General features: G+C 38.6%; 20 non-coding genes across 20 annotated transcripts; all 20 read left to right on the forward strand.

Annotated features, from left to right (window-relative positions):
* Window positions 1–949: 949 nt before the first annotated feature.
* Window positions 950–1,022, forward strand: trnam-cau (transfer RNA methionine (anticodon CAU)). Its single transcript has one exon. It is a non-coding gene; the product is annotated as a tRNA-Met (tRNA).
* A 272-nt stretch (window positions 1,023–1,294) lies between these two features.
* On the forward strand, window positions 1,295–1,367 carry trnam-cau (transfer RNA methionine (anticodon CAU)). The gene has a single exon. It is a non-coding gene; the product is annotated as a tRNA-Met (tRNA).
* Window positions 1,368–4,640: 3,273 nt separating this feature from the next.
* On the forward strand, window positions 4,641–4,713 carry trnam-cau (transfer RNA methionine (anticodon CAU)). The gene has a single exon. It is a non-coding gene; the product is annotated as a tRNA-Met (tRNA).
* A 1,113-nt stretch (window positions 4,714–5,826) lies between these two features.
* Window positions 5,827–5,899, forward strand: trnar-ccu (transfer RNA arginine (anticodon CCU)). Its single transcript has one exon. It is a non-coding gene; the product is annotated as a tRNA-Arg (tRNA).
* Window positions 5,900–6,849: 950 nt separating this feature from the next.
* trnam-cau (transfer RNA methionine (anticodon CAU)) lies at window positions 6,850–6,922 on the forward strand. The gene has a single exon. It is a non-coding gene; the product is annotated as a tRNA-Met (tRNA).
* Window positions 6,923–7,542: 620 nt separating this feature from the next.
* On the forward strand, window positions 7,543–7,615 carry trnam-cau (transfer RNA methionine (anticodon CAU)). The gene has a single exon. It is a non-coding gene; the product is annotated as a tRNA-Met (tRNA).
* A 267-nt stretch (window positions 7,616–7,882) lies between these two features.
* On the forward strand, window positions 7,883–7,955 carry trnam-cau (transfer RNA methionine (anticodon CAU)). The gene has a single exon. It is a non-coding gene; the product is annotated as a tRNA-Met (tRNA).
* Window positions 7,956–8,930: 975 nt separating this feature from the next.
* Window positions 8,931–9,003, forward strand: trnam-cau (transfer RNA methionine (anticodon CAU)). Its single transcript has one exon. It is a non-coding gene; the product is annotated as a tRNA-Met (tRNA).
* Window positions 9,004–10,335: 1,332 nt separating this feature from the next.
* On the forward strand, window positions 10,336–10,408 carry trnam-cau (transfer RNA methionine (anticodon CAU)). Its single transcript has one exon. It is a non-coding gene; the product is annotated as a tRNA-Met (tRNA).
* A 1,318-nt stretch (window positions 10,409–11,726) lies between these two features.
* trnam-cau (transfer RNA methionine (anticodon CAU)) lies at window positions 11,727–11,799 on the forward strand. Its single transcript has one exon. It is a non-coding gene; the product is annotated as a tRNA-Met (tRNA).
* Window positions 11,800–13,123: 1,324 nt separating this feature from the next.
* Window positions 13,124–13,196, forward strand: trnam-cau (transfer RNA methionine (anticodon CAU)). The gene has a single exon. It is a non-coding gene; the product is annotated as a tRNA-Met (tRNA).
* A 268-nt stretch (window positions 13,197–13,464) lies between these two features.
* On the forward strand, window positions 13,465–13,537 carry trnam-cau (transfer RNA methionine (anticodon CAU)). Its single transcript has one exon. It is a non-coding gene; the product is annotated as a tRNA-Met (tRNA).
* Window positions 13,538–14,512: 975 nt separating this feature from the next.
* Window positions 14,513–14,585, forward strand: trnam-cau (transfer RNA methionine (anticodon CAU)). Its single transcript has one exon. It is a non-coding gene; the product is annotated as a tRNA-Met (tRNA).
* A 976-nt stretch (window positions 14,586–15,561) lies between these two features.
* trnam-cau (transfer RNA methionine (anticodon CAU)) lies at window positions 15,562–15,634 on the forward strand. The gene has a single exon. It is a non-coding gene; the product is annotated as a tRNA-Met (tRNA).
* A 1,333-nt stretch (window positions 15,635–16,967) lies between these two features.
* trnam-cau (transfer RNA methionine (anticodon CAU)) lies at window positions 16,968–17,040 on the forward strand. Its single transcript has one exon. It is a non-coding gene; the product is annotated as a tRNA-Met (tRNA).
* Window positions 17,041–18,359: 1,319 nt separating this feature from the next.
* On the forward strand, window positions 18,360–18,432 carry trnam-cau (transfer RNA methionine (anticodon CAU)). Its single transcript has one exon. It is a non-coding gene; the product is annotated as a tRNA-Met (tRNA).
* Window positions 18,433–19,752: 1,320 nt separating this feature from the next.
* On the forward strand, window positions 19,753–19,825 carry trnam-cau (transfer RNA methionine (anticodon CAU)). Its single transcript has one exon. It is a non-coding gene; the product is annotated as a tRNA-Met (tRNA).
* Window positions 19,826–20,097: 272 nt separating this feature from the next.
* trnav-cac (transfer RNA valine (anticodon CAC)) lies at window positions 20,098–20,170 on the forward strand. Its single transcript has one exon. It is a non-coding gene; the product is annotated as a tRNA-Val (tRNA).
* Window positions 20,171–20,801: 631 nt separating this feature from the next.
* Window positions 20,802–20,874, forward strand: trnam-cau (transfer RNA methionine (anticodon CAU)). The gene has a single exon. It is a non-coding gene; the product is annotated as a tRNA-Met (tRNA).
* Window positions 20,875–22,877: 2,003 nt separating this feature from the next.
* Window positions 22,878–22,950, forward strand: trnam-cau (transfer RNA methionine (anticodon CAU)). The gene has a single exon. It is a non-coding gene; the product is annotated as a tRNA-Met (tRNA).
* The last annotated feature ends 306 nt before the right edge of the window (window positions 22,951–23,256 follow it).

Below are 23,256 nucleotides of genomic sequence, written 5' to 3' on the forward strand. Positions count from 1 at the left end.
GCAAAGCTTATAAAAAGACTGTTGTCTGAAGGTGAAAATTAATTCTCAGTCGTTTTGGACTTTCAGACAATACATACTTTTGTCACGGTGGAAACCACATCTTAAGGTCGATATCAAATTGTTTTACTTTAGAATGAAATCATAGTTTTTTTCTCAGGTGTTGTGGTTTTTCAGACCATACATTTTGGCACGGTGCTTACAACGTCACTGTCAAAAAGTGAAGGTCGGTATTGATATTTTTTTCTTTCGATTTGTCGATTAAATGTGCTTAGTTAGCGCAGTAGGTAGCGCATCAGTCTCATAATCTGAAGGTCGTGAGTTCGATCCTCACACAGGGCAGCAAAGCATTTAAAAAGACAGTGTTGTCTGAAGATGAAGTGAAAATTAATTCTCAGTTGTTTTGGACTTTCAGACAATACATACTTTTGTCACGGTGGAAACCACATCTTAAGGTCGATATCAAATTGTTTTACTTTAGAATGAAATCATAGTTTTTTTCTCAGGTGTTGTGGTTTTTCAGACCATACATTTTGGCACGGTGCTTACAACGTCACTGTCAAAATCTGAAGGTCGGTATAGATATTTTTTCTTACACTCAATGACTTGATGTTCCTCGTTGGTGCAGCAGGCAGCGCGTCAGTCTCATAATCTGGAGGTCGTGAGTTCGATCCTCACACGGGGCAGCAAAGCTTATAAAAAGACTGTTGTCTGAAGGTTAAAATTAATTCTCAGTCGTTTTGGACTTTCAGACAATACATACTTTTGTCACGGTGGAAACCACATCTTAAGGTCGATATCAAATTGTTTTACTTTAGAATGAAATCATAGTTTTTTTCTCAGGTGTTGTGGTTTTTCAGACCATACATTTTGGCACGGTGCTTACAACGTCACTGTCAAAAAGTGAAGGTCGGTATTGATATTTTTTTCTTTCGATTTGTCGATTAAATGTGCTTCGTTAGCGCAGTAGGTAGCGCATCAGTCTCATAATCTGAAGGTCGTGAGTTCGATCCTCACACGGGGCAGCAAAGCTTTTAAAAAGACAGTGTTGTCCGAAGATGAAGTGAAAATTAATTCTCAGTTGTTTTGGACTTTCAGACAATACATACTTTTGTCACAGTGGATACCACATCTTAAGGTCGATATCTATATTTTTTACTTTAGAATGAAATCATAGTTTTTTTCTCAGGTGATGTGGACTTTCAGACCATACATTTTGGCATGGTGCTTACAACGTCACTGTCAAAATCTGAAGGTCGTTATCGATATTATTTCTTTACGCTTACTAATTAGAAGTGCCTCGTTGGCGCAGCAGGCAGCGCGTCAGTCTCATAATCTGAAGGTCGTGAGTTCGATCCTCACACGGGGCAGCAAAGCTCTTAAAAAGACACTGTTTTCTGAAGATGAAGTGAAAATTAATTCTCAGTGGTATTGGACGTTCAGACGATACATACTTTTGTCACGGTGCTTACAACGTCACTGTAAAATCTGAAGGTCGGTATCGATATCTATATTTTTTACTATAGAATGAAATCATTGTTTTTTTCTTAGGTGTTGTGGACTTTCAGACCATACATTTTGGCACGGTGCTTACAACGTCACTGTCAAAATCTGAAGGTCGGTATCGATATTTTTTCTTACACTTAACGCTTTAATGTGCCTGGTTGGTGCAGCAGGCAGCGCGTCAGTCTCATAATCTGAAGGTCGTGAGTTAGATCCTCACACGGGGCAGCAAAGATTTTAAAAAGAAAGTGTTGTCTGAAGAATAAGTGACAATTAATTCTCAGATGTTTTGGACTTTCAGACAATACATACTTTTGTCACGGTGGATACCACATCTTAAGGTCGATATCTATATTTTTTACTTTAGAATGAAATCATAGTTTTTTTCTCAGGTGTTGTGGACTTTCAGACCATACATTTTGGCACGGTGCTTACAACGTCACTGTCAAAATCTGAAGGTCGGTATCAATATTTTTTCTTTACGATGAATGTTTAAAAGTGCCTCGTTGGCGCGGCAGGCAGCGCGTCAGTCTCATAATCTGAAGGTCGTGAGTTTGATCCTCACACGGGGCAGCAAAGCTTATAAAAAGACAGTGTTGTCTGAAGGTGAAAATTAATTCTCAGTGGTTTTGGACTTTCAGACAATACATACTTTTGTCACGGTGGAAACCACATCTTAAGGTCGATATCAAATTGTTTTACTTTAGAATGAAATCATAGTTTTTTTCTCAGGTGTTGTGGTTTTTCAGACCATACATTTTGGCACGGTGCTTACAACGTCACTGTCAAAATCTGAAGGTCGGTATCGATATTTTTTTCTTACACTCAATGATTAAATTTACCTCGTTGGTGCAGCAGGCAGCGCGTCAGTCTCATAATCTGAAGGTCGTGAGTTAGATCCTCACACGGGGCAGCAAAGATTTTAAAAAGAAAGTGTTGTCTGAAGAATAAGTGACAATTAATTCTCAGATGTTTTGGACTTTCAGACAATACATACTTTTGTCACGGTGGATACCACATCTTAAGGTCGATATCTATATTTTTTACTTTAGAATGAAATCATAGTTTTTTTCTCAGGTGTTGTGGACTTTCAGACCATACATTTTGGCACGGTGCTTACAACGTCACTGTCAAAATCTGAAGGTCGGTATCAATATTTTTTCTTTACGATGAATGTTTAAAAGTGCCTCGTTGGCGCGGCAGGCAGCGCGTCAGTCTCATAATCTGAAGGTCGTGAGTTTGATCCTCACACGGGGCAGCAAAGCTTATAAAAAGACAGTGTTGTCTGAAGGTGAAAATTAATTCTCAGTGGTTTTGGACTTTCAGACAATACATACTTTTGTCACGGTGGAAACCACATCTTAAGGTCGATATCAAATTGTTTTACTTTAGAATGAAATCATAGTTTTTTTCTCAGGTGTTGTGGTTTTTCAGACCATACATTTTGGCACGGTGCTTACAACGTCACTGTCAAAAAGTGAAGGTCGGTATCGATAATTTTTTCTTTCGATTTGTTGATTAAATGTGCTTCGTTAGCGCAGTAGGTAGCGCGTCAGTCTCATAATCTGAAGGTAGTGAGTTAGATCCTCACACGGGGCAGCAAAGATTTTAAAAAGAAAGTGTTGTCTGAAGAATAAGTGACAATTAATTCTCAGATGTTTTGGACTTTCAGACAATACATACTTTTGTCACGGTGGATACCACATCTTAAGGTCGATATCTATATTTTTTACTTTAGAATGAAATCATAGTTTTTTTCTCAGGTGTTGTGGACTTTCAGACCATACATTTTGGCACGGTGCTTACAACGTCACTGTCAAAATCTGAAGGTCGGTATCAATATTTTTTCTTTACGATGAATGTTTAAAAGTGCCTCGTTGGCGCGGCAGGCAGCGCGTCAGTCTCATAATCTGAAGGTCGTGAGTTTGATCCTCACACAGGGCAGCAAAGCTTATAAAAAGACAGTGTTGTCTGAAGGTGAAAATTAATTCTCAGTGGTTTTGGACTTTCAGACAATACATACTTTTGTCACGGTGGAAACCACATCTTAAGGTCGATATCAAATTGTTTTACTTTAGAATGAAATCATAGTTTTTTTCTCAGGTGTTGTGGTTTTTCAGACCATACATTTTGTCACGGTGCTTACAACGTCACTGTCAAAATCTGAAGGTCGGTATCGATATTTATATTTTTTAATTTAGAATGAAATCATAGTTTTTTTCTTAGGTGTTGTGGACTTTCAGACCATACATTTTGGCACGGTGCTTACAACGTCACTGTCAAAATCTGAAGGTCGGTATCGATATCTATATTTTTTACTTTAGAATGAAATCATTGTTTTTTTCTTAGGTGTTGTGGACTTTCAGACCATACATTTTGGCACGGTGCTTACAACGTCACTGTCAAAAAGTGAAGGTCGGTATCGATATTTTTTCTTACATTTAAAGATTTAATGTGCCTCGTTGGTGCTGCAGGCAGCGCGTCAGTCTCATAATCTGGAGGTCGTGAGTTCGATCCTCACACGGGGCAGCAAAGCTTATAAAAAGACTGTTGTCTGAAGGTGAAAATAAATTCTCAGTCGTTTTGGACTTTCAGACAATACATACTTTTGTCACGGTGGAAACCACATCTTAAGGTCGATATCAAATTGTTTTACTTTAGAATGAAATCATAGTTTTTTTCTCAGGTGTTGTGGTTTTTCAGACCATACATTTTGGCACGGTGCTTACAACGTCACTGTCAAAAAGTGAAGGTCGGTATTGATATTTTTTTCTTTCGATTTGTCGATTAAATGTGCTTCGTTAGCCCAGTAGGTAGCGCATCAGTCTCATAATCTGAAGGTCATGAGTTCGATCCTCACACAGGGCAGCAAAGGTTTTAAAAAGACAGTGTTGTCCGAAGATGAAGTGAAAATTAATTCTCTGTTCTTTTGGACTTTCAGACAATACATACTTTTGTCACAGTGGATACCACATCTTAAGGTCGATATCTATATTTTTTACTTTAGAATGAAATCATATTTTTTTTCTCAGGTGATGTGGACTTTCAGACCATACATTTTGGCACGGTGCTTACAACGTCACTGTCAAAATCTGAAAGTCGTTATCGATATTTTTTCTTTACGCTTAATGTTTACAGGTGCCTCGTTGGCGCAGCAGGCAGCGCGTCAGTCTCATAATCTGAAGGTCGTGAGTTCGATCCTCACACGGGGCAGCAAAGCTCTTAAAAAGACAGTGTTGTCTGAAGAGTGAAAATTAATTCTCAGTGGTATTGGACGTTCGGACGATACATACTTTTGTCACGGTGCTTACAACGTCACTGTAAAATCTGAAGGTCGGTATCGATATCTATATTTTTTACTTTAGAATGAAATCATTGTTTTTTTCTTAGGTGTTGTGGACTTTCAGACCATACATTTTGGCACGGTGCTTACAACGTCACTGTCAAAATCTGAAGGTCGGTATCGATATTTTTTCTTACACCTAACGCTTTAATGTGCCTGGTTGGTGCAGCAGTCAGCGCCTCAGTCTCATAATCTGAAGGTCGTGAGTTAGATCCTCACACGGGGCAGCAAAGATTTTAAAAAGAAAGTGTTGTCTGAAGAATAAGTGACAATTAATTCTCAGATGTTTTGGACTTTCAGACAATACATGCTTTTGTTTCGGTGGATACCACATCTTAAGGTCGATATCTATATTTCTTACTTTCGAATGAAATCATAGTTTTTTTCTCAGGTGTTGTGGACTTTCAGACCATACATTTTGGCACGGTGCTTACAACGTCACTGTCAAAATCTGAAGGTCGTTATCGATATTTTTTCTTTACGCTTATTGTTTGAAAGTGCCTCGTTGGCGCAGCAGGCACTGCCTCAGTCTCATAATCTGAAGGTCGTGAGTTCGATCCTCACACGGGGCAGCCAAGCTTTTTAAAGACAGTGTTTTCTGAAGATTAAGTGAAAATTAATTCTCAGTGGTATTTGACGTTCAGACGATACATACTTTTGTCACGGTGCTTACAACGTCACTGTCAAAATCTGAAGGTCGGTATCGATATTTATATTTTTTAATTTAGAATGAAATCATTGTTTTTTTCTTAGGTGTTGTGGACTTTCAGACCATACATTTTGGCACGGTGCTTACAACGTCACTGTCAAAATCTGAAGGTCGGTATCGATATCTATATTTTTTACTTTAGAATGAAATCATTGTTTTTTTCTTAGGTGTTGTGGACTTTCAGACCATACATTTTGGCACGGTGCTTACAACGTCACTGTCAAAAAGTGAAGGTCGGTATCGATATTTTTTCTTACATTTAAAGATTTAATGTGCCTCGTTGGTGCAGCAGGCAGCGCGTCAGTCTCCTAATCTGGAGGTCGTGAGTTCGATCCTCACACGGGGCAGCATAGCTTATAAAAAGACTGTTGTCTGAAGGTGAAAATAAATTCTCAGTCGTTTTGGACTTTCAGACAATACATACTTTTGTCACGGTGGAAACCACATCTTAAGGTCGATATCAAATTGTTTTACTTTAGAATGAAATCATAGTTTTTTTCTCAGGTGTTGTGGTTTTTCAGACCATACATTTTGGCACGGTGCTTACAACGTCACTGTCAAAATCTGAAGGTCGGTATAGATATTTTTTCTTACACTCAATGATTTGATGTGCCTCGTTGGTGCAGCAGGCAGCGCGTCAGTCTCATAATCTGAAGGTCGTGAGTTCGATCCTCACACGGGTCAGCAAAGCTTATAAAAAGACAGTGTTGTCTGATGGTGAAAATGAGTTCTCAGTGGTTTTGGACTTTCAGACAATACATACTTTTGTCACGGTGGAAACCACATCTTAAGGTCGATATCAAATTGTTTTACTTTAGAATGAAATCATTTTTTTTTTCTCAGGTGTTGTGGTTTTTCAGACCATACATTTTGGCACGGTGCTTACAACGTCACTGTCAAAAAGTGAAGGTCGGTATTGATATTTTTTTCTTTCGATTTGTTGATTAAATGTGCTTCGTTAGCCCAGTAGGTAGCGCGTCAGTCTCATAATCTGAAGGTCGTGAGTTCGATCCTCACACAGGGCAGCAAAGGTTTTAAAAAGACAGTGTTGTCCGAAGATGAAGTGAAAATTAATTCTCAGTTGTTTTGGACTTTCAGACAATACATAATTTTGTCACAGTGGATACCACATCTTAAGGTCGATATCTATATTTTTTACTTTAGAATGAAATCATATTTTTTTTCTCAGGTGATGTGGACTTTCAGACCATACATTTTGGCACGGTGCTTACAACGTCACTGTCAAAATCTGAAAGTCGTTATCGATATTTTTTATTTACGCTTAATGTTTATAAGTGCCTCGTTGGCGCAGCAGGCAGCGCGTCAGTCTCATAATCTGAAGGTCGTGAGTTCGATCCTCACACGGGGCAGCAAAGCTTATAAAAAGACAGTGTTGTCTGAAGGTGAAAATTAATTCTCAGTGGTTTTGGACTTTCAGACAATACATACTTTTGTCACGGTGGAAACCACATCTTAAGGTCGATATCAAATTGTTTTACTTTAGAATGAAATCATAGTTTTTTTCTCAGGTGTTGTGGTTTTTCAGACCATACCTTTTGGCACGGTGCTTACAACGTCACTGTCAAAAAGTGAAGGTCGGTATCGATATTTTTTTCTTTCGATTTGTCGATTAAATGTGCTTCGTTAGCACAGTAGGTAGCGCGTCAGTCTCATAATCTGAAGGTCGTGAGTTCGATCCTCACACGGGGCAGCAAAGCTTTTAAAAAGACAGTGTTGTCCGAAGATGAAGTGAAAATGAATTCTCAGTTGTATTGGACGTTCAGACGATACATACTTTTGTCACAGTGGATACTCACTTCAAAATCTTAAGGTCGATATCTATATTTTTTACTTTAGAATGAAATCATTGTTTATTTCTCAGGTGATGTGGACTTTCAGACCATACATTTTGGCACGGTGCTTACAACGGCACTGTCAAAATCTGAAGGTCGGTATCGATATTTTTACTTACACTTAATGATTTACAAGTGCCTCGTTGGCGCAGCAGGCAGCGCGTCAGTCTCATAATCTGAAGGTCGTGAGTTCGATCCTCACACGGGGCAGCAAAGCTTATAAAAAGACAGTGTTGTCTGAAGGTGAAAATGAATTCTCAGTGGTTTTGGACTTTCAGACAATACATACTTTTGTCACGGTGGAAACCACATCTTAAGGTCGATATCAAATTGTTTTACTTTAGAATGAAATCATAGTTTTTTTCTTAGGTGTTGTGGTTTTTCAGACCATACATTTTGGCACGGTGCTTACAACGTCACTGTCAAAAAGTGAAGGTCGGTATCGATATTTTTTCTTTCGATTTGTCGGTTAAATGTGCTTCGTTAGCGCAGTAGGTAGCGCGTCAGTCTCATAATCTGAAGGTCGTGAGTTCGATCCTCACACGGGGCAGCAAAGCTTTTAATAAGAAAGTGTTGTCCGAAGATGAAGTGAAAATTAATTCTCAGTGGTTTTGGACTTTCAGACAATACATACTTTTGTCACAGTGGATACCACATCTTAAGGTCGATATCTATATTTTTTACTTTAGAATGAAATCATAGTTTTTTCTCAGGTGATGTGGATTTTCAGACCATACATTTTGGCACGGTGCTTACAACGTCACTGTCAAAATCTGAAGGTCGTTATCGATATTATTTCTTTACGCTTAATAAATAGAAGTGCCTCGTTGGCGCAGCAGGCAGCGCGTCTGTCTCATAATCTGAAGGTCGTGAGTTCGATCCTCACACGGGACAGCAAAGCTTTTAAAAAAACAGTGTTTTCTGAAGATGAAGTGAAAATTAATTCTCAGTGGTATTGGACGTTCAGACGATACATACTTTTGTCACGGTGCTTACAACGTCACTGTCAAAATCTGAAGGTCGGTATCCATATCTATATTTTTTACTTTAGAATGAAATCATAGTTTTTTTCTCAGGTGATGTGGACTTTCAGACCATACATTTTGGCACGGTGCTTACAACGTCACTGTCAAAATCTGAAGGTCGTTATCGATATTTTTTCTTTACGCTTAATGTTTAGAAGTGCCTCGTTGGTGCAGCAGGCAGCGCGTCAGTCTCATAATCTGAAGGTTGTGAGTTCGATCCTCACACGGGGCTGCAAAGCTTATAAAAAGACAGTGTTGTCTGAAGGTGAAAATGAATTCTCAGTGGTTTTGGACTTTCAGACAATACATACTTTTGTCACGGTGGAAACCACATCTTAAGGTCGATATCAAATTGTTTTACTTTAGAATGAAATCATAGTTTTTTTCTCAGGTGTTGTGGTTTTTCAGACCATACATTTTGGCACGGTGCTTACAACGTCACTGTCAAAAAGTGAAGGTCGGTATTGATAGTTTTTTCTTTCGATTTATTGATTAAATGTGCCTCGTTAGCGCAGTAGGTAGCGCGTCAGTCTCATAATCTGAAGGTCGTGAGTTCGATCCTCACACGGGGCAGCAAAGCTTTTAATAAGAAAGTGTTTTCTGAAGATGAAGTGAAAATTAATTCTCAGTGGTATTGGACGTTCAGACGATACATACTTTTGTCACGGTGCTTACAACGTCACTGTCAAAATCTGAAGGTCGGTATCGATATCTATATTTTTTACTTTAGAATGAAATCATTGTTTATTTCTTAGGTGTTGTGGACTTTCAGACCATACATTTTGGCACGGTGCTTACAACGTCACTATCAAAATCTGAAGGTCGTTATCGATATTTTTTCTTTACGCTCTATGTCTAAAAGTGCCTCGTTGGCGCAGCGTGCAGCGCGTCAGTCTCATAATCTGAAGGTCGTGAGTTCGATCCTCACACTGGGCAGCAAAGTTTATAGAAAGACAGTGTTGTCTGAAGGTGAAAATTAATTCTCAGTCGTTTTGGACTTTCAGACAATACATACTTTTGTCACGGTGGAAACCACATCTTAAGGTCAATATCAAATTGTTTTACTTTAGAATGAAATCATTGTTTTTTTCTCAGGTGTTGTGGTTTTTCAGACCATACATTTTGGCACGGTGCTTACAACGTCACTGTCAAAAAGTGAAGGTCGGTATCGATCATTTTTTCTTTCGATTTGTTGATTAAATGTGCTTCGTTAGCGCAGTAGGTAGCGCGTCAGTCTCATAATCTGAAGGTCGTGAGTTAGATCCTCACACGGGGCAGCAAAGCTCTTAAAAAGACAGTGTTTTCTGAAGATGAAGTGAAAATGAATTCTCAGTGGTATTGGACGTTCAGACTATACATACTTTTGTCACGGTGCTTACAACGTCACTGTAAAATCTGAAGGTCGGTATCGATGTCTATATTTTTTACTTTAGAATGAAATCATTGTTTTTTTCTTAGGTGTTGTGGACTTTCAGACCATACATTTTGGCACGGTGCTTACAACGTCACTGTCAAAATCTGAAGGTCGGTATCGATATTTTTCTTACACTTAATGCTTTAATGTGCCTGGTTGGTGCAGCAGGCAGCGCGTCAGTCTCATAATCCGAAGGTCGTGAGTTCGATCCTCACACGGGTTAGCAAAGCTTATAAAAAGACAGTGTTGTCTGAAGGTGAAAATTAATTCTCAGTGGTTTTGGACTTTCAGAAAATACATACTTTTGTCACGGTGGAAACCACATCTTAAGGTCGATATCAAATTGTTTTACTTTAGAATGAAATCATTGTTTTTTTCTCAGGTGTTGTGGTTTTTCAGACCATACATTTTGGCACGGTGCTTACAACGTCACTGTCAAAAAGTGAAGGTCGGTATTGATAATTTTTTCTTTCGATTTGTTGATTAAATGTGCCTCGTTAGCGCAGTAGGTAGCGCGTCAGTCTCATAATCTGAAGGTCGTGAGTTCGATCCTCACACAGGGCAGCAAAGCTTTTAATAAGAAAGTGTTGTCTGAAGATGAAGTTAAAATTAATTCTCAGTGGTTTTGGACTTCCAGACAATACATACTTTTGTCACAGTGGATACCACATCTTAAGGTCGATATCTATATTTTTTACTTTAGAATGAAATCATTGTTTTTTCTCAGGTGTTGTGGTTTTTCAGACCATACATTTTGGCACGGTGCTTACAACGTCACTGTCAAAAAGTGAAAGTCATTATCGATATTTTTCTTTACGCTTAATGTTTAAAAGTGCCTCGTTGGCGCAGCATGCAGTGCGTCAGTCTCATAATCTGAAGGTCGTGAGTTCGATCCTCACACGGGGCAGCAAAGCTTTTAATAAGAAAGTGTTGTCTGAAGATGAAGTTAAAATTAATTCTCAGTGGTTTTGGACATCCAGACAATACATACTTTTGTCACAGTGGATACCACATCTTAAGGTCGATATCTATATTTTTTACTTTAGAATGAAATCATTGTTTTTTTCTCAGGTGTTGTGGTTTTTCAGACCATACATTTTGGCACGGTGCTTACAACGTCACTGTCAAAAAGTGAAAGTCATTATCGATATTTTTTCTTTACGCTTAATGTTTAAAAGTGCCTCGTTGGCGCAGCAGGCAGCGCGTCAGTCTCATAATCTGAAGGTCGTGAGTTCGATCCTCACACGGGGAAGAAAGCTTTTAAAAAAACAGTGTTTTCTGAAGATGAAGTGAAAATTAATTCTCAGTGGTATTGGACGTTCAGACGATACATACTTTTGTCACGGTGCTTACAACGTCACTGTCAAAATCTGAAGGTCGGTATCCATATCTATATTTTTTACTTTAGAATGAAATCATAGTTTTTTTCTCAGGTGATGTCGACTTTCAGACCATACATTTTGGCACGGTGCTTACAATGTCACTGTCAAAATCTGAAGGTCGTTATCGATATTTTTTCTTTACGCTTAATGTTTAGAAGTTCCTCGTTGGCGCAGCAGGCAGCGCGTCAGTCTCATAAACTGAAGGTCGTGAGTTCGATCCTCACACGGGTCAGCAAAGCTTATAAAAAGACAGTGTTGTCTGAAGGTGAAAATTAATTCTCAGTGGTTTTGGACTTTCAGACAATACATCGTTTTGTCACGGTGGAAACCACATCTTAAGGTCGATATCAAATTGTTTTACTTTAGAATGAAATCATAGTTTTTTTCTCAGGTGTTGTGGTTTTTCAGACCATACATTTTGGCACGGTGCTTACAACGTCACTGTCAAAAAGTGAAGGTCGGTATTGATAATTTTTTCTTTCGATTTGTTGATTAAATGTACCTCGTTAGCGCAGTAGGTAGCGCGTCAGTCTCATAATCTGAAGGTCGTGAGTTCGATCCTCACACGGGGCAGCAAAGCTTTTAATAAGAAAGTGTTTTCTGAAGATCAAGTGAAAATTAATTCTCAGTGGTTTTGGACTTCCAGACAATACATACTTTTGTCACAGTGGATAACACATCTTAAGGTCGATATCTATATTTTTTACTTTAGAATGAAATCATTGTTTTTTTCTCAGGTGTTGTGGTTTTTCAGACCATACATTTTGGCACGGTGCTTACAACGTCACTGTCAAAAAGTGAAAGTCATTATCGATATTTTTCTTTACGCTTAATGTTTAAAAGTGCCTCGTTGGCGCAGCATGCAGTGCGTCAGTCTCATAATCTGAAGGTCGTGAGTTCGATCCTCACACGGGGCAGCAAAGCTTTTAATAAGAAAGTGTTGTCTGAAGATGAAGTTAAAATTAATTCTCAGTGGTTTTGGACATCCAGACAATACATACTTTTGTCACAGTGGATACCACATCTTAAGGTCGATATCTATATTTTTTACTTTAGAATGAAATCATTGTTTTTTTCTCAGGTGTTGTGGTTTTTCAGACCATACATTTTGGCACGGTGCTTACAACGTCACTGTCAAAAAGTGAAAGTCATTATCGATATTTTTTCTTTACGCTTAATGTTTAAAAGTGCCTCGTTGGCGCAGCAGGCAGCGCGTCAGTCTCATAATCTGAAGGTCGTGAGTTCGATCCTCACACGGGGAAGAAAGCTTTTAAAAAAACAGTGTTTTCTGAAGATGAAGTGAAAATTAATTCTCAGTGGTATTGGACGTTCAGACGATACATACTTTTGTCACGGTGCTTACAACGTCACTGTCAAAATCTGAAGGTCGGTATCCATATCTATATTTTTTACTTTAGAATGAAATCATAGTTTTTTTCTCAGGTGATGTCGACTTTCAGACCATACATTTTGGCACGGTGCTTACAATGTCACTGTCAAAATCTGAAGGTCGGTATCGATATTTTTTTCTTTCGATTTGTCGATTAAATGTGCTTCGTTAGCACAGTAGGTAGCGCGTCAGTCTCATAATCTGAAGGTCGTGAGTTCGATCCTCACACGGGGCAGCAAAGCTTTTAAAAAGACAGTGTTGTCCGAAGATGAAGTGAAAATGAATTCTCAGTTGTTTTGGACTTTCAGACAATACATACTTTTGTCACAGTGGATACCACATCTTAAGGTCGATATCTATATTTTTTACTTTAGAATGAAATCATATTTTTTTTCTCAGGTGATGTGGACTTTCAGACCATACATTTTGGCACGGTGCTTACAACGGCACTGTCAAAATCTGAAAGTCGTTATCGATATTTTTTATTTACGCTTAATGTTTACAAGTGCCTCGTTGGCGCAGCAGGCAGCGCGTCAGTCTCATAATCTGAAGGTCGTGAGTTCGATCCTCACACGGGGCAGCAAAGCTTATAAAAAGACAGTGTTGTCTGAAGGTGAAAATTAATTCTCAGTGGTTTTGGACTTTCAGACAATACATACTTTTGTCACGGTGGAAACCACATCTTAAGGTCGATATCAAATTGTTTTACTTTAGAATGAAATCATAGTTTTTTTCTTAGGTGTTGTGGTTTTTCAGACCATACCTTTTGGCACGGTGCTTACAACGTCACTGTCAAAAAGTGAAGGTCGGTATCGATATTTTTTTCTTTCGATTTGTCGATTAAATATGCTTCGTTAGCGCAGTAGGTAGCGCGTCAGTCTCATAATCTGAAGGTCGTGAGTTCGATCCTCACACGGGGCAGAAAAGCTTTTAAAAAGACAGTGTTGTCCGAAGATGAAGTGAAAATTAATTCTCAGTTGTTTTGGACTTTCAGACAATACATACTTTTGTCACAGTGGATACCACATCTTAAGGTCGATATCTATATTTTTTACTTTAGAATGAAATCATAGTTTTTTTCTCAGGTGATGTGGACTTTCAGACCATACATTTTGGCACGGTGCTTACAACGTCACTGTCAAAATCTGAAGGTCGTTATCGATATTATTTCTTTACGCTTAATAAATAGAAGTGCCTCGTTGGCGCAGCAGGCAGCGCGTCTGTCTCATAATCTGAAGGTCGTGAGTTCGATCCTCACACGGGACAGCAAAGCTTTTAAAAAAACAGTGTTTTCTGAAGATGAAGTGAAAATTAATTCTCAGTGGTATTGGACGTTCAGACGATACATACTTTTGTCACGGTGCTTACAACGTCACTGTCAAAATCTGAAGGTCGGTATCGATATCTATATTTTTTACTTTAGAATGAAATCATTGTTTATTTCTTAGGTGTTGTGGACTTTCAGACCATACATTTTGGCACGGTGCTTACAACGTCACTGTCAAAATCTGAAGGTCGGTATCGATATTTTTTCTTACACTTAATGATTTAATGTTCCTCGTTGGTGCAGCAGGCAGCGCGTCAGTCTCATAATCTGAAGGTCGTGAGTTCGATCCTCACACGGGGCTGCAAAGCTTATAAAAAGACAGTGTTGTCTGAAGGTGAAAATGAATTCTCAGTGCTTTTGGACTTTCAGACAATACATACTTTTGTCACGGTGGAAACCACATCTTAAGGTCGATATCAAATTGTTTTACTTTAGAATGAAATCATAGTTTTTTTCTCAGGTGTTGTGGTTTTTCAGACCATACATTTTGGCACGGTGCTTACAACGTCACTGTCAAAAAGTGAAGGTCGGTATTGATAATTTTTTCTTTCGATTTGTTGGTTAAATGTGCCTCGTTAGCGCAGTAGGTAGCGCGTCAGTCTCATAATCTGAAGGTCGTGAGTTCGATCCTCACACGGGGCAGCAAAGCTTTTAATAAGAAAGTGTTGTCTGAAGATGAAGTGAAAATTAATTCTCAGTGGTTTTGGACTTCCAGACAATACATACTTTTGTCACAGTGGATACCACATCTTAAGGTCGATATCTATATTTTTTACTTTAGAATGAAATCATTGTTTTTTTCTCAGGTGTTGTGGTTTTTCAGACCATACATTTTGGCACGGTGCTTACAACGTCACTGTCAAAAAGTGAAGGTCGTTATCGATATTTTTTCTTTACGCTTAATGTTTAAAAGTGCCTCGTTGGCGCAGCAGGCAGCGCGTCAGTCTCATAATCTGAAGGTCGTGAGTTCGATCCTCACACAGGGCAGCAAAGCTTTTAAAAAAACAGTGTTTTCTGAAGATGAAGTGAAAATTAATTCTCAGTGGTATTGGACGTTCAGACGATACATACTTTTGTCACGGTGCTTACAACGTCACTGTCAAAATCTGAAGGTCGGTATCCATATCTATATTTTTTACTTTAGAATGAAATCATAGTTTTTTTCTCAGGTGATGTGGACTTTCAGACCATACATTTTGGCACGGTGCTTACAACGTCACTGTCAAAATCTGAAGGTCGTTATCGATATTTTTTCTTTACGCTTAATGTTTAGAAGTGCCTCGTTGGTGCAGCAGGCAGCGCGTCAGTCTCATAATCTGAAGGTTGTGAGTTCGATCCTCACACGGGGCTGCAAAGCTTATAAAAAGACAGTGTTGTCTGAAGGTGAAAATGAATTCTCAGTGGTTTTGGACTTTCAGACAATACATACTTTTGTCACGGTGGAAACCACATCTTAAGGTCGATATCAAATTGTTTTACTTTAGAATGAAATCATAGTTTTTTTCTCAGGTGTTGTGGTTTTTCAGACCATACATTTTGGCACGGTGCTTACAACGTCACTGTCAAAAAGTGAAGGTCGGTATTGATAGTTTTTTCTTTCGATTTATTGATTAAATGTGCCTCGTTAGCGCAGTAGGTAGCGCGTCAGTCTCATAATCTGAAGGTCGTGAGTTCGATCCTCACACGGGGCAGCAAAGCTTTTAATAAGAAAGTGTTTTCTGAAGATGAAGTGAAAATTAATTCTCAGTGGTATTGGACGTTCAGACGATACATACTTTTGTCACGGTGCTTACAACGTCACTGTCAAAATCTGAAGGTCGGTATCGATATCTATATTTTTTACTTTAGAATGAAATCATTGTTTATTTCTTAGGTGTTGTGGACTTTCAGACCATACATTTTGGCACGGTGCTTACAACGTCACTATCAAAATCTGAAGGTCGTTATCGATATTTTTTCTTTACGCTCTATGTCTAAAAGTGCCTCGTTGGCGCAGCGTGCAGCGCGTCAGTCTCATAATCTGAAGGTCGTGAGTTCGATCCTCACACTGGGCAGCAAAGTTTATAGAAAGACAGTGTTGTCTGAAGGTGAAAATTAATTCTCAGTCGTTTTGGACTTTCAGACAATACATACTTTTGTCACGGTGGAAACCACATCTTAAGGTCAATATCAAATTGTTTTACTTTAGAATGAAATCATTGTTTTTTTCTCAGGTGTTGTGGTTTTTCAGACCATACATTTTGGCACGGTGCTTACAACGTCACTGTCAAAAAGTGAAGGTCGGTATCGATCATTTTTTCTTTCGATTTGTTGATTAAATGTGCTTCGTTAGCGCAGTAGGTAGCGCGTCAGTCTCATAATCTGAAGGTCGTGAGTTAGATCCTCACACGGGGCAGCAAAGCTCTTAAAAAGACAGTGTTTTCTGAAGATGAAGTGAAAATGAATTCTCAGTGGTATTGGACGTTCAGACTATACATACTTTTGTCACGGTGCTTACAACGTCACTGTAAAATCTGAAGGTCGGTATCGATGTCTATATTTTTTACTTTAGAATGAAATCATTGTTTTTTTCTTAGGTGTTGTGGACTTTCAGACCATACATTTTGGCACGGTGCTTACAACGTCACTGTCAAAATCTGAAGGTCGGTATCGATATTTTTTCTTACACTTAATGCTTTAATGTGCCTGGTTGGTGCAGCAGGCAGCGCGTCAGTCTCATAATCCGAAGGTCGTGAGTTCGATCCTCACACGGGTTAGCAAAGCTTATAAAAAGACAGTGTTGTCTGAAGGTGAAAATTAATTCTCAGTGGTTTTGGACTTTCAGACAATACATACTTTTGTCACGGTGGAAACCACATCTTAAGGTCGATATCAAATTGTTTTACTTTAGAATGAAATCATTGTTTTTTTCTCAGGTGTTGTGGTTTTTCAGACCATACATTTTGGCACGGTGCTTACAACGTCACTGTCAAAAAGTGAAGGTCGGTATTGATAATTTTTTCTTTCGATTTGTTGATTAAATGTGCCTCGTTAGCGCAGTAGGTAGCGCGTCAGTCTCATAATCTGAAGGTCGTGAGTTCGATCCTCACACAGGGCAGCAAAGCTTTTAATAAGAAAGTGTTGTCTGAAGATGAAGTTAAAATTAATTCTCAGTGGTTTTGGACTTCCAGACAATACATACTTTTGTCACAGTGGATACCACATCTTAAGGTCGATATCTATATTTTTTACTTTAGAATGAAATCATTGTTTTTTTCTCAGGTGTTGTGGTTTTTCAGACCATACATTTTGGCACGGTGCTTACAACGTCACTGTCAAAAAGTGAAAGTCATTATCGATATTTTTTCTTTACGCTTAATGTTTAAAAGTGCCTCGTTGGCGCAGCATGCAGTGCGTCAGTCTCATAATCTGAAGGTCGTGAGTTCGATCCTCACACGGGGCAGCAAAGCTTTTAATAAGAAAGTGTTGTCTGAAGATGAAGTTAAAATTAATTCTCAGTGGTTTTGGAAATCCAGACAATACATACTTCTGTCACAGTGGATACCACATCTTAAGGTCGATATCTATATTTTTTACTTTAGAATGAAATCATTGTTTTTTTCTCAGGTGTTGTGGTTTTTCAGACCATACATTTTGGCACGGTGCTTACAACGTCACTGTCAAAAAGTGAAAGTCATTATCGATATTTTTCTTTACGCTTAATGTTTAAAAGTGCCTCGTTGGCGCAGCAGGCAGCGCGTCAGTCTCATAATCTGAAGGTCGTGAGTTCGATCCTCACACGGGGAAGAAAGCTTTTAAAAAAACAGTGTTTTCTGAAGATGAAGTGAAAATTAATTCTCAGTGGTATTGGACGTTCAGACGATACATACTTTTGTCACGGTGCTTACAACGTCACTGTCAAAATCTGAAGGTCGGTATCCATATCTATATTTTTTACTTTAGAATGAAATCATAGTTTTTTTCTCAGGTGATGTCGACTTTCAGACCATACATTTTGGCACGGTGCTTACAATGTCACTGTCAAAATCTGAAGGTCGTTATCGATATTTTTTCTTTACGCTTAATGTTTAGAAGTTCCTCGTTGGCGCAGCAGGCAGCGCGTCAGTCTCATAATCTGAAGGTCGTGAGTTTGATCCTCACACGGGTCAGCAAAGCTTATAAAAAGACAGTGTTGTCTGAAGGTGAAAATTAATTCTCAGTGGTTTTGGACTTTCAGACAATACATCGTTTTGTCACGGTGGAAACCACATCTTAAGGTCGATATCAAATTGTTTTACTTTAGAATGAAATCATAGTTTTTTTCTCAGGTGTTGTGGTTTTTCAGACCATACATTTTGGCACGGTGCTTACAACGTCACTGTCAAAAAGTGAAGGTCGGTATTGATAATTTTTTCTTTCGATTTGTTGATTAAATGTACCTCGTTAGCGCAGTAGGTAGCGCGTCAGTCTCATAATCTGAAGGTCGTGAGTTCGATCCTCACACGGGGCAGCAAAGCTTTTAATAAGAAAGTGTTTTCTGAAGATCAAGTGAAAATTAATTCTCAGTGGTTTTGGACTTCCAGACAATACATACTTTTGTCACAGTGGATAACACATCTTAAGGTCGATATCTATATTTTTTACTTTAGAATGAAATCATTGTTTTTTTCTCAGGTGTTGTGGTTTTTCAGACCATACATTTTGGCACGGTGCTTACAACGTCACTGTCAAAAAGTGAAAGTCATTATCGATATTTTTTCTTTACGCTTAATGTTTAAAAGTGCCTCGTTGGCGCAGCATGCAGTGCGTCAGTCTCATAATCTGAAGGTCGTGAGTTCGATCCTCACACGGGGCAGCAAAGCTTTTAATAAGAAAGTGTTGTCTGAAGATGAAGTTAAAATTAATTCTCAGTGGTTTTGGACATCCAGACAATACATACTTTTGTCACAGTGGATACCACATCTTAAGGTCGATATCTATATTTTTTACTTTAGAATGAAATCATTGTTTTTTTCTCAGGTGTTGTGGTTTTTCAGACCATACATTTTGGCACGGTGCTTACAACGTCACTGTCAAAAAGTGAAAGTCATTATCGATATTTTTTCTTTACGCTTAATGTTTAAAAGTGCCTCGTTGGCGCAGCAGGCAGCGCGTCAGTCTCATAATCTGAAGGTCGTGAGTTCGATCCTCACACGGGGAAGAAAGCTTTTAAAAAAACAGTGTTTTCTGAAGATGAAGTGAAAATTAATTCTCAGTGGTATTGGACGTTCAGACGATACATACTTTTGTCACGGTGCTTACAACGTCACTGTCAAAATCTGAAGGTCGGTATCCATATCTATATTTTTTACTTTAGAATGAAATCATAGTTTTTTTCTCAGGTGATGTCGACTTTCAGACCATACATTTTGGCACGGTGCTTACAATGTCACTGTCAAAATCTGAAGGTCGTTATCGATATTTTTTCTTTACGCTTAATGTTTAGAAGTTCCTCGTTGGCGCAGCAGGCAGCGCGTCAGTCTCATAATCTGAAGGTCGTGAGTTTGATCCTCACACGGGTCAGCAAAGCTTATAAAAAGACAGTGTTGTCTGAAGGTGAAAATTAATTCTCAGTGGTTTTGGACTTTCAGACAATACATACTTTTGTCACGGTGGAAACCACATCTTAAGGTCGATATCAAATTGTTTTACTTTAGAATGAAATCATAGTTTTTTTCTCAGGTGTTGTGGTTTTTCAGACCATACATTTTGGCACGGTGCTTACAACGTCACTGTCAAAAAGTGAAGGTCGGTATTGATAATTTTTTCTTTCGATTTGTTGATTAAATGTACCTCGTTAGCGCAGTAGGTAGCGCGTCAGTCTCATAATCTGAAGGTCGTGAGTTCGATCCTCACACGGGGCAGCAAAGCTTTTAATAAGAAAGTGTTTTCTGAAGATCAAGTGAAAATTAATTCTCAGTGGTTTTGGACTTCCAGACAATACATACTTTTGTCACAGTGGATAACACATCTTAAGGTCGATATCTATATTTTTTACTTTAGAATGAAATCATTGTTTTTTTCTAAGGTGTTGTGGTTTTTCAGACCATACATTTTGGCACGGTGCTTACAACGTCACTGTCAAAAAGTGAAAGTCATTATCGATATTTTTTCTTTACGCTTAATGTTTAAAAGTGCCTCGTTGGCGCAGCAGGCAGCGCGTCAGGCTCACAATCTGAAGGTAGTGAGTTCGATCCTCACACGGGGCAGCAAATCTTTTAAAAAAAAAGTGTTTTCTGAAGATGAAGTGAAAATTAATTCTCAGTGGTATTGGACGTTCAGACAATACATCCTTTTGTCACGGTGCTTACAACGTCACTGTCAAAATCTGAAGGTCGGTATCCATATCTATATTTTTTACTTTATAATGAAATCATTGTTTTTTTCTCAGGTGATGTGGACTTTCAGACCATACATTTTGGCACGGTGCTTACAACGTCACTATCAAAATCTGAAGGTCGTTATCGATATTTTTTCTTTACGCTCTATGTCTAAAAGTGCCTCGTTGGCGCAGCGTGCAGCGCGTCAGTCTCATAATCTGAAGGTCGTGAGTTCGATCCTTACACTGGGCAGCAAAGTTTATAGAAAGACAGTGTTGTCTGAAGGTGAAAATTAATTCTCAGTCGTTTTGGACTTTCAGACAATACATACTTTTGTCACGGTGGAAACCACATCTTAAGGTCAATATCAAATTGTTTTACTTTAGAATGAAATCATTGTTTTTTTCTCAGGTGTTGTGGTTTTTCAGACCATACATTTTGGCACGGTGCTTACAACGTCACTGTCAAAAAGTGAAGGTCGGTATCGATAATTTTTTCTTTCGATTTGTTGATTAAATGTGCTTCGTTAGCGCAGTAGGTAGCGCGTCAGTCTCATAATCTGAAGGTCGTGAGTTCGATCCTCACACGGGGCAGCAAAGCTCTTAAAAAGACAGTGTTTTCTGAAGATGAAGTGAAAATGAATTCTCAGTGGTATTGGACGTTCAGACTATACATACTTTTGTCACGGTGCTTACAACGTCACTGTAAAATCTGAAGGTCGGTATCGATATCTATATTTTTTACTTTAGAATGAAATCATTGTTTTTTTCTTAGGTGTTGTGGACTTTCAGACCATACATTTTGGCACGGCGCTTACAACGTCACTGTCAAAATCTGAAGGTCGGTATCGATATTTTTTCTTACACTTAATGCTTTAATGTGCCTGGTTGGTGCAGCAGGCAGCGCGTCAGTCTCATAATCCGAAGGTCGTGAGTTCGATCCTCACACGGGTCAGCAAAGCTTATAAAAAGACAGTGTTGTCTGAAGGTGAAAATTAATTCTCAGTGGTTTTGGACTTTCAGACAATACATACTTTTGTCACGGTGGAAACCACATCTTAAGGTCGATATCAAATTGTTTTACTTTAGAATGAAATCATTGTTTTTTTCTCAGGTGTTGTGGTTTTTCAGACCATACATTTTGGCACGGTGCTTACAACGTCACTGTCAAAAAGTGAAGGTCGGTATCGATATTTTTTCTTACACTTAATGAATTAATGTGCCTCGTTGGCGCAGCAGGCAGTGCGTCAGTCTCATAATCTGAAGGTCGTGAGTTCGATCCTCACATGGGGCAGCAAAGTTTATAAAATGATACTGTAGTCTGAAGGTGAAAATAAATTCTCAGTGTTTTGGACTTTCAGACAGTACATACTTTTGTCACGGTGGAAACCACATCATAAGGTCGATATCAAATTGTTTTACTTTAGAATGAAATCATAGTTTTTTTCTCAGGTGTTGTGGACTTTCAGACCATACATTTTGGCACGGTGCTTACATCGTCACTGTCAAAAAGTGAAGGTCGGTATCGATATTATTTCTTACACTTAATGATTTAACGTGCGTTGTTGGCGCGCAGGCAGCGCATCAGTCTCATAATCTGAAGGTCGTGAGTTCGATCCTCACACGGGGCAGCAAAGCTTATAAAAGACAGTTTTGTCTGAAGGTTAAAATTAATTCTCAGTGGTTTTGGACTTTCAGACAATACATACTTTTGTCACGGTGCTTACAACGTCACTGTAAAATCTGAAGGTCTGTATCGATATCTATATTTTTTACTTTAGAATGAAATCATTGTTTTTTTCTTAGGTGTTGTGGACTTTCAGACCATACATTTTGGCACGGTGGTTACAACGTCACTGTCAAAATCAGAAATTTGGTATCGATATTTCTTCTTACACTTCATGCTTTAATGTTCCTCGTTGGTGCAGCAGGCAGCGCGTCAGTCTCATAATCTAAAGGTCGTGAGTTCGTTCCTCACACGAGGCAGCAAAGCTTATAAAAAGACAGTTGTCTGATGGTGAAAATTAATTCTCAGTGGTTTTGGACTTACAGACAATACATACTTTTGTCACGGTGGAAACCACGTCTTAAGGTCGATATCAAATTGTTTTACTTTAGAATGAAATCATAGTTTTTTTCTCAGGTGTTGTGGTTTTTCAGACCTAACATTTTGGCACGGTGCTTACAACGTCACTGTCAAAAAGTGAAGGTCGGTATCGCTAATTTTTTCTTTCGATTTGTTCATTAAATGTTCTTAGTTAGCGCAGTAGGTAGCGCGTCAGTCTCATAATCTAAAGGTCGTGAGTTCGATCCTCACACGAGCAGCAAAGCTTTTAAAAAGACAGTGTTGTCCGAAGATGAAGTGAAAATTAATTCTCAGTGGTTTTGGACTTTCAGACAATACATACTTTTGTCACGGTGGAAACCACATCTTAAGGTCGATATCAAATTGTTTTACTTTAGAATGAAATCATAATTTTTTTCTCAGGTGTTGTGGTTTTTCAGACCATACATTTTGGCACGGTGCTTACAACGTCACTGTCAAAAAGTGAATGTCGGTATCGATAATTTTTTCTTTCGATTTCTTGATTAAATGTGCCTCGTTAGCGCAGTAGGTAGCGCGTCAGTCTCATAATCTGAAGGTCGTGAGTTCGATCCTCACACGGGGCAGCAAAGCTTTTAAAAAGACAGTGTTTTCTGAAGATGAAGTGAAAATTAATTCTCAGTGGTATTGGACGTTCAGACGATACATACTTTTGTCACGGTGCTTACAACGTCACTGTCAAAATCTGAAGGTCGGTATCGATATCTATATTTTTTACTTTAGAATGAAATCATTGTTTATTTCTTAGGTGTTGTGGACTTTCAGACCATACATTTTGGCACGGTGCTTTCAACGTCACTGTCAAAATCTGAAGGTCGGTATCGATCATTTCTTATTTCGATGTCTTCATGTAATGTGACTCGTTAGCGCAG

The sequence above is a fragment of the Salmo salar genome, chromosome ssa02 (genome assembly GCF_905237065.1).
Source record: "Salmo salar chromosome ssa02, Ssal_v3.1, whole genome shotgun sequence".
Classification (NCBI taxonomy): domain Eukaryota; kingdom Metazoa; phylum Chordata; class Actinopteri; order Salmoniformes; family Salmonidae; genus Salmo; species Salmo salar.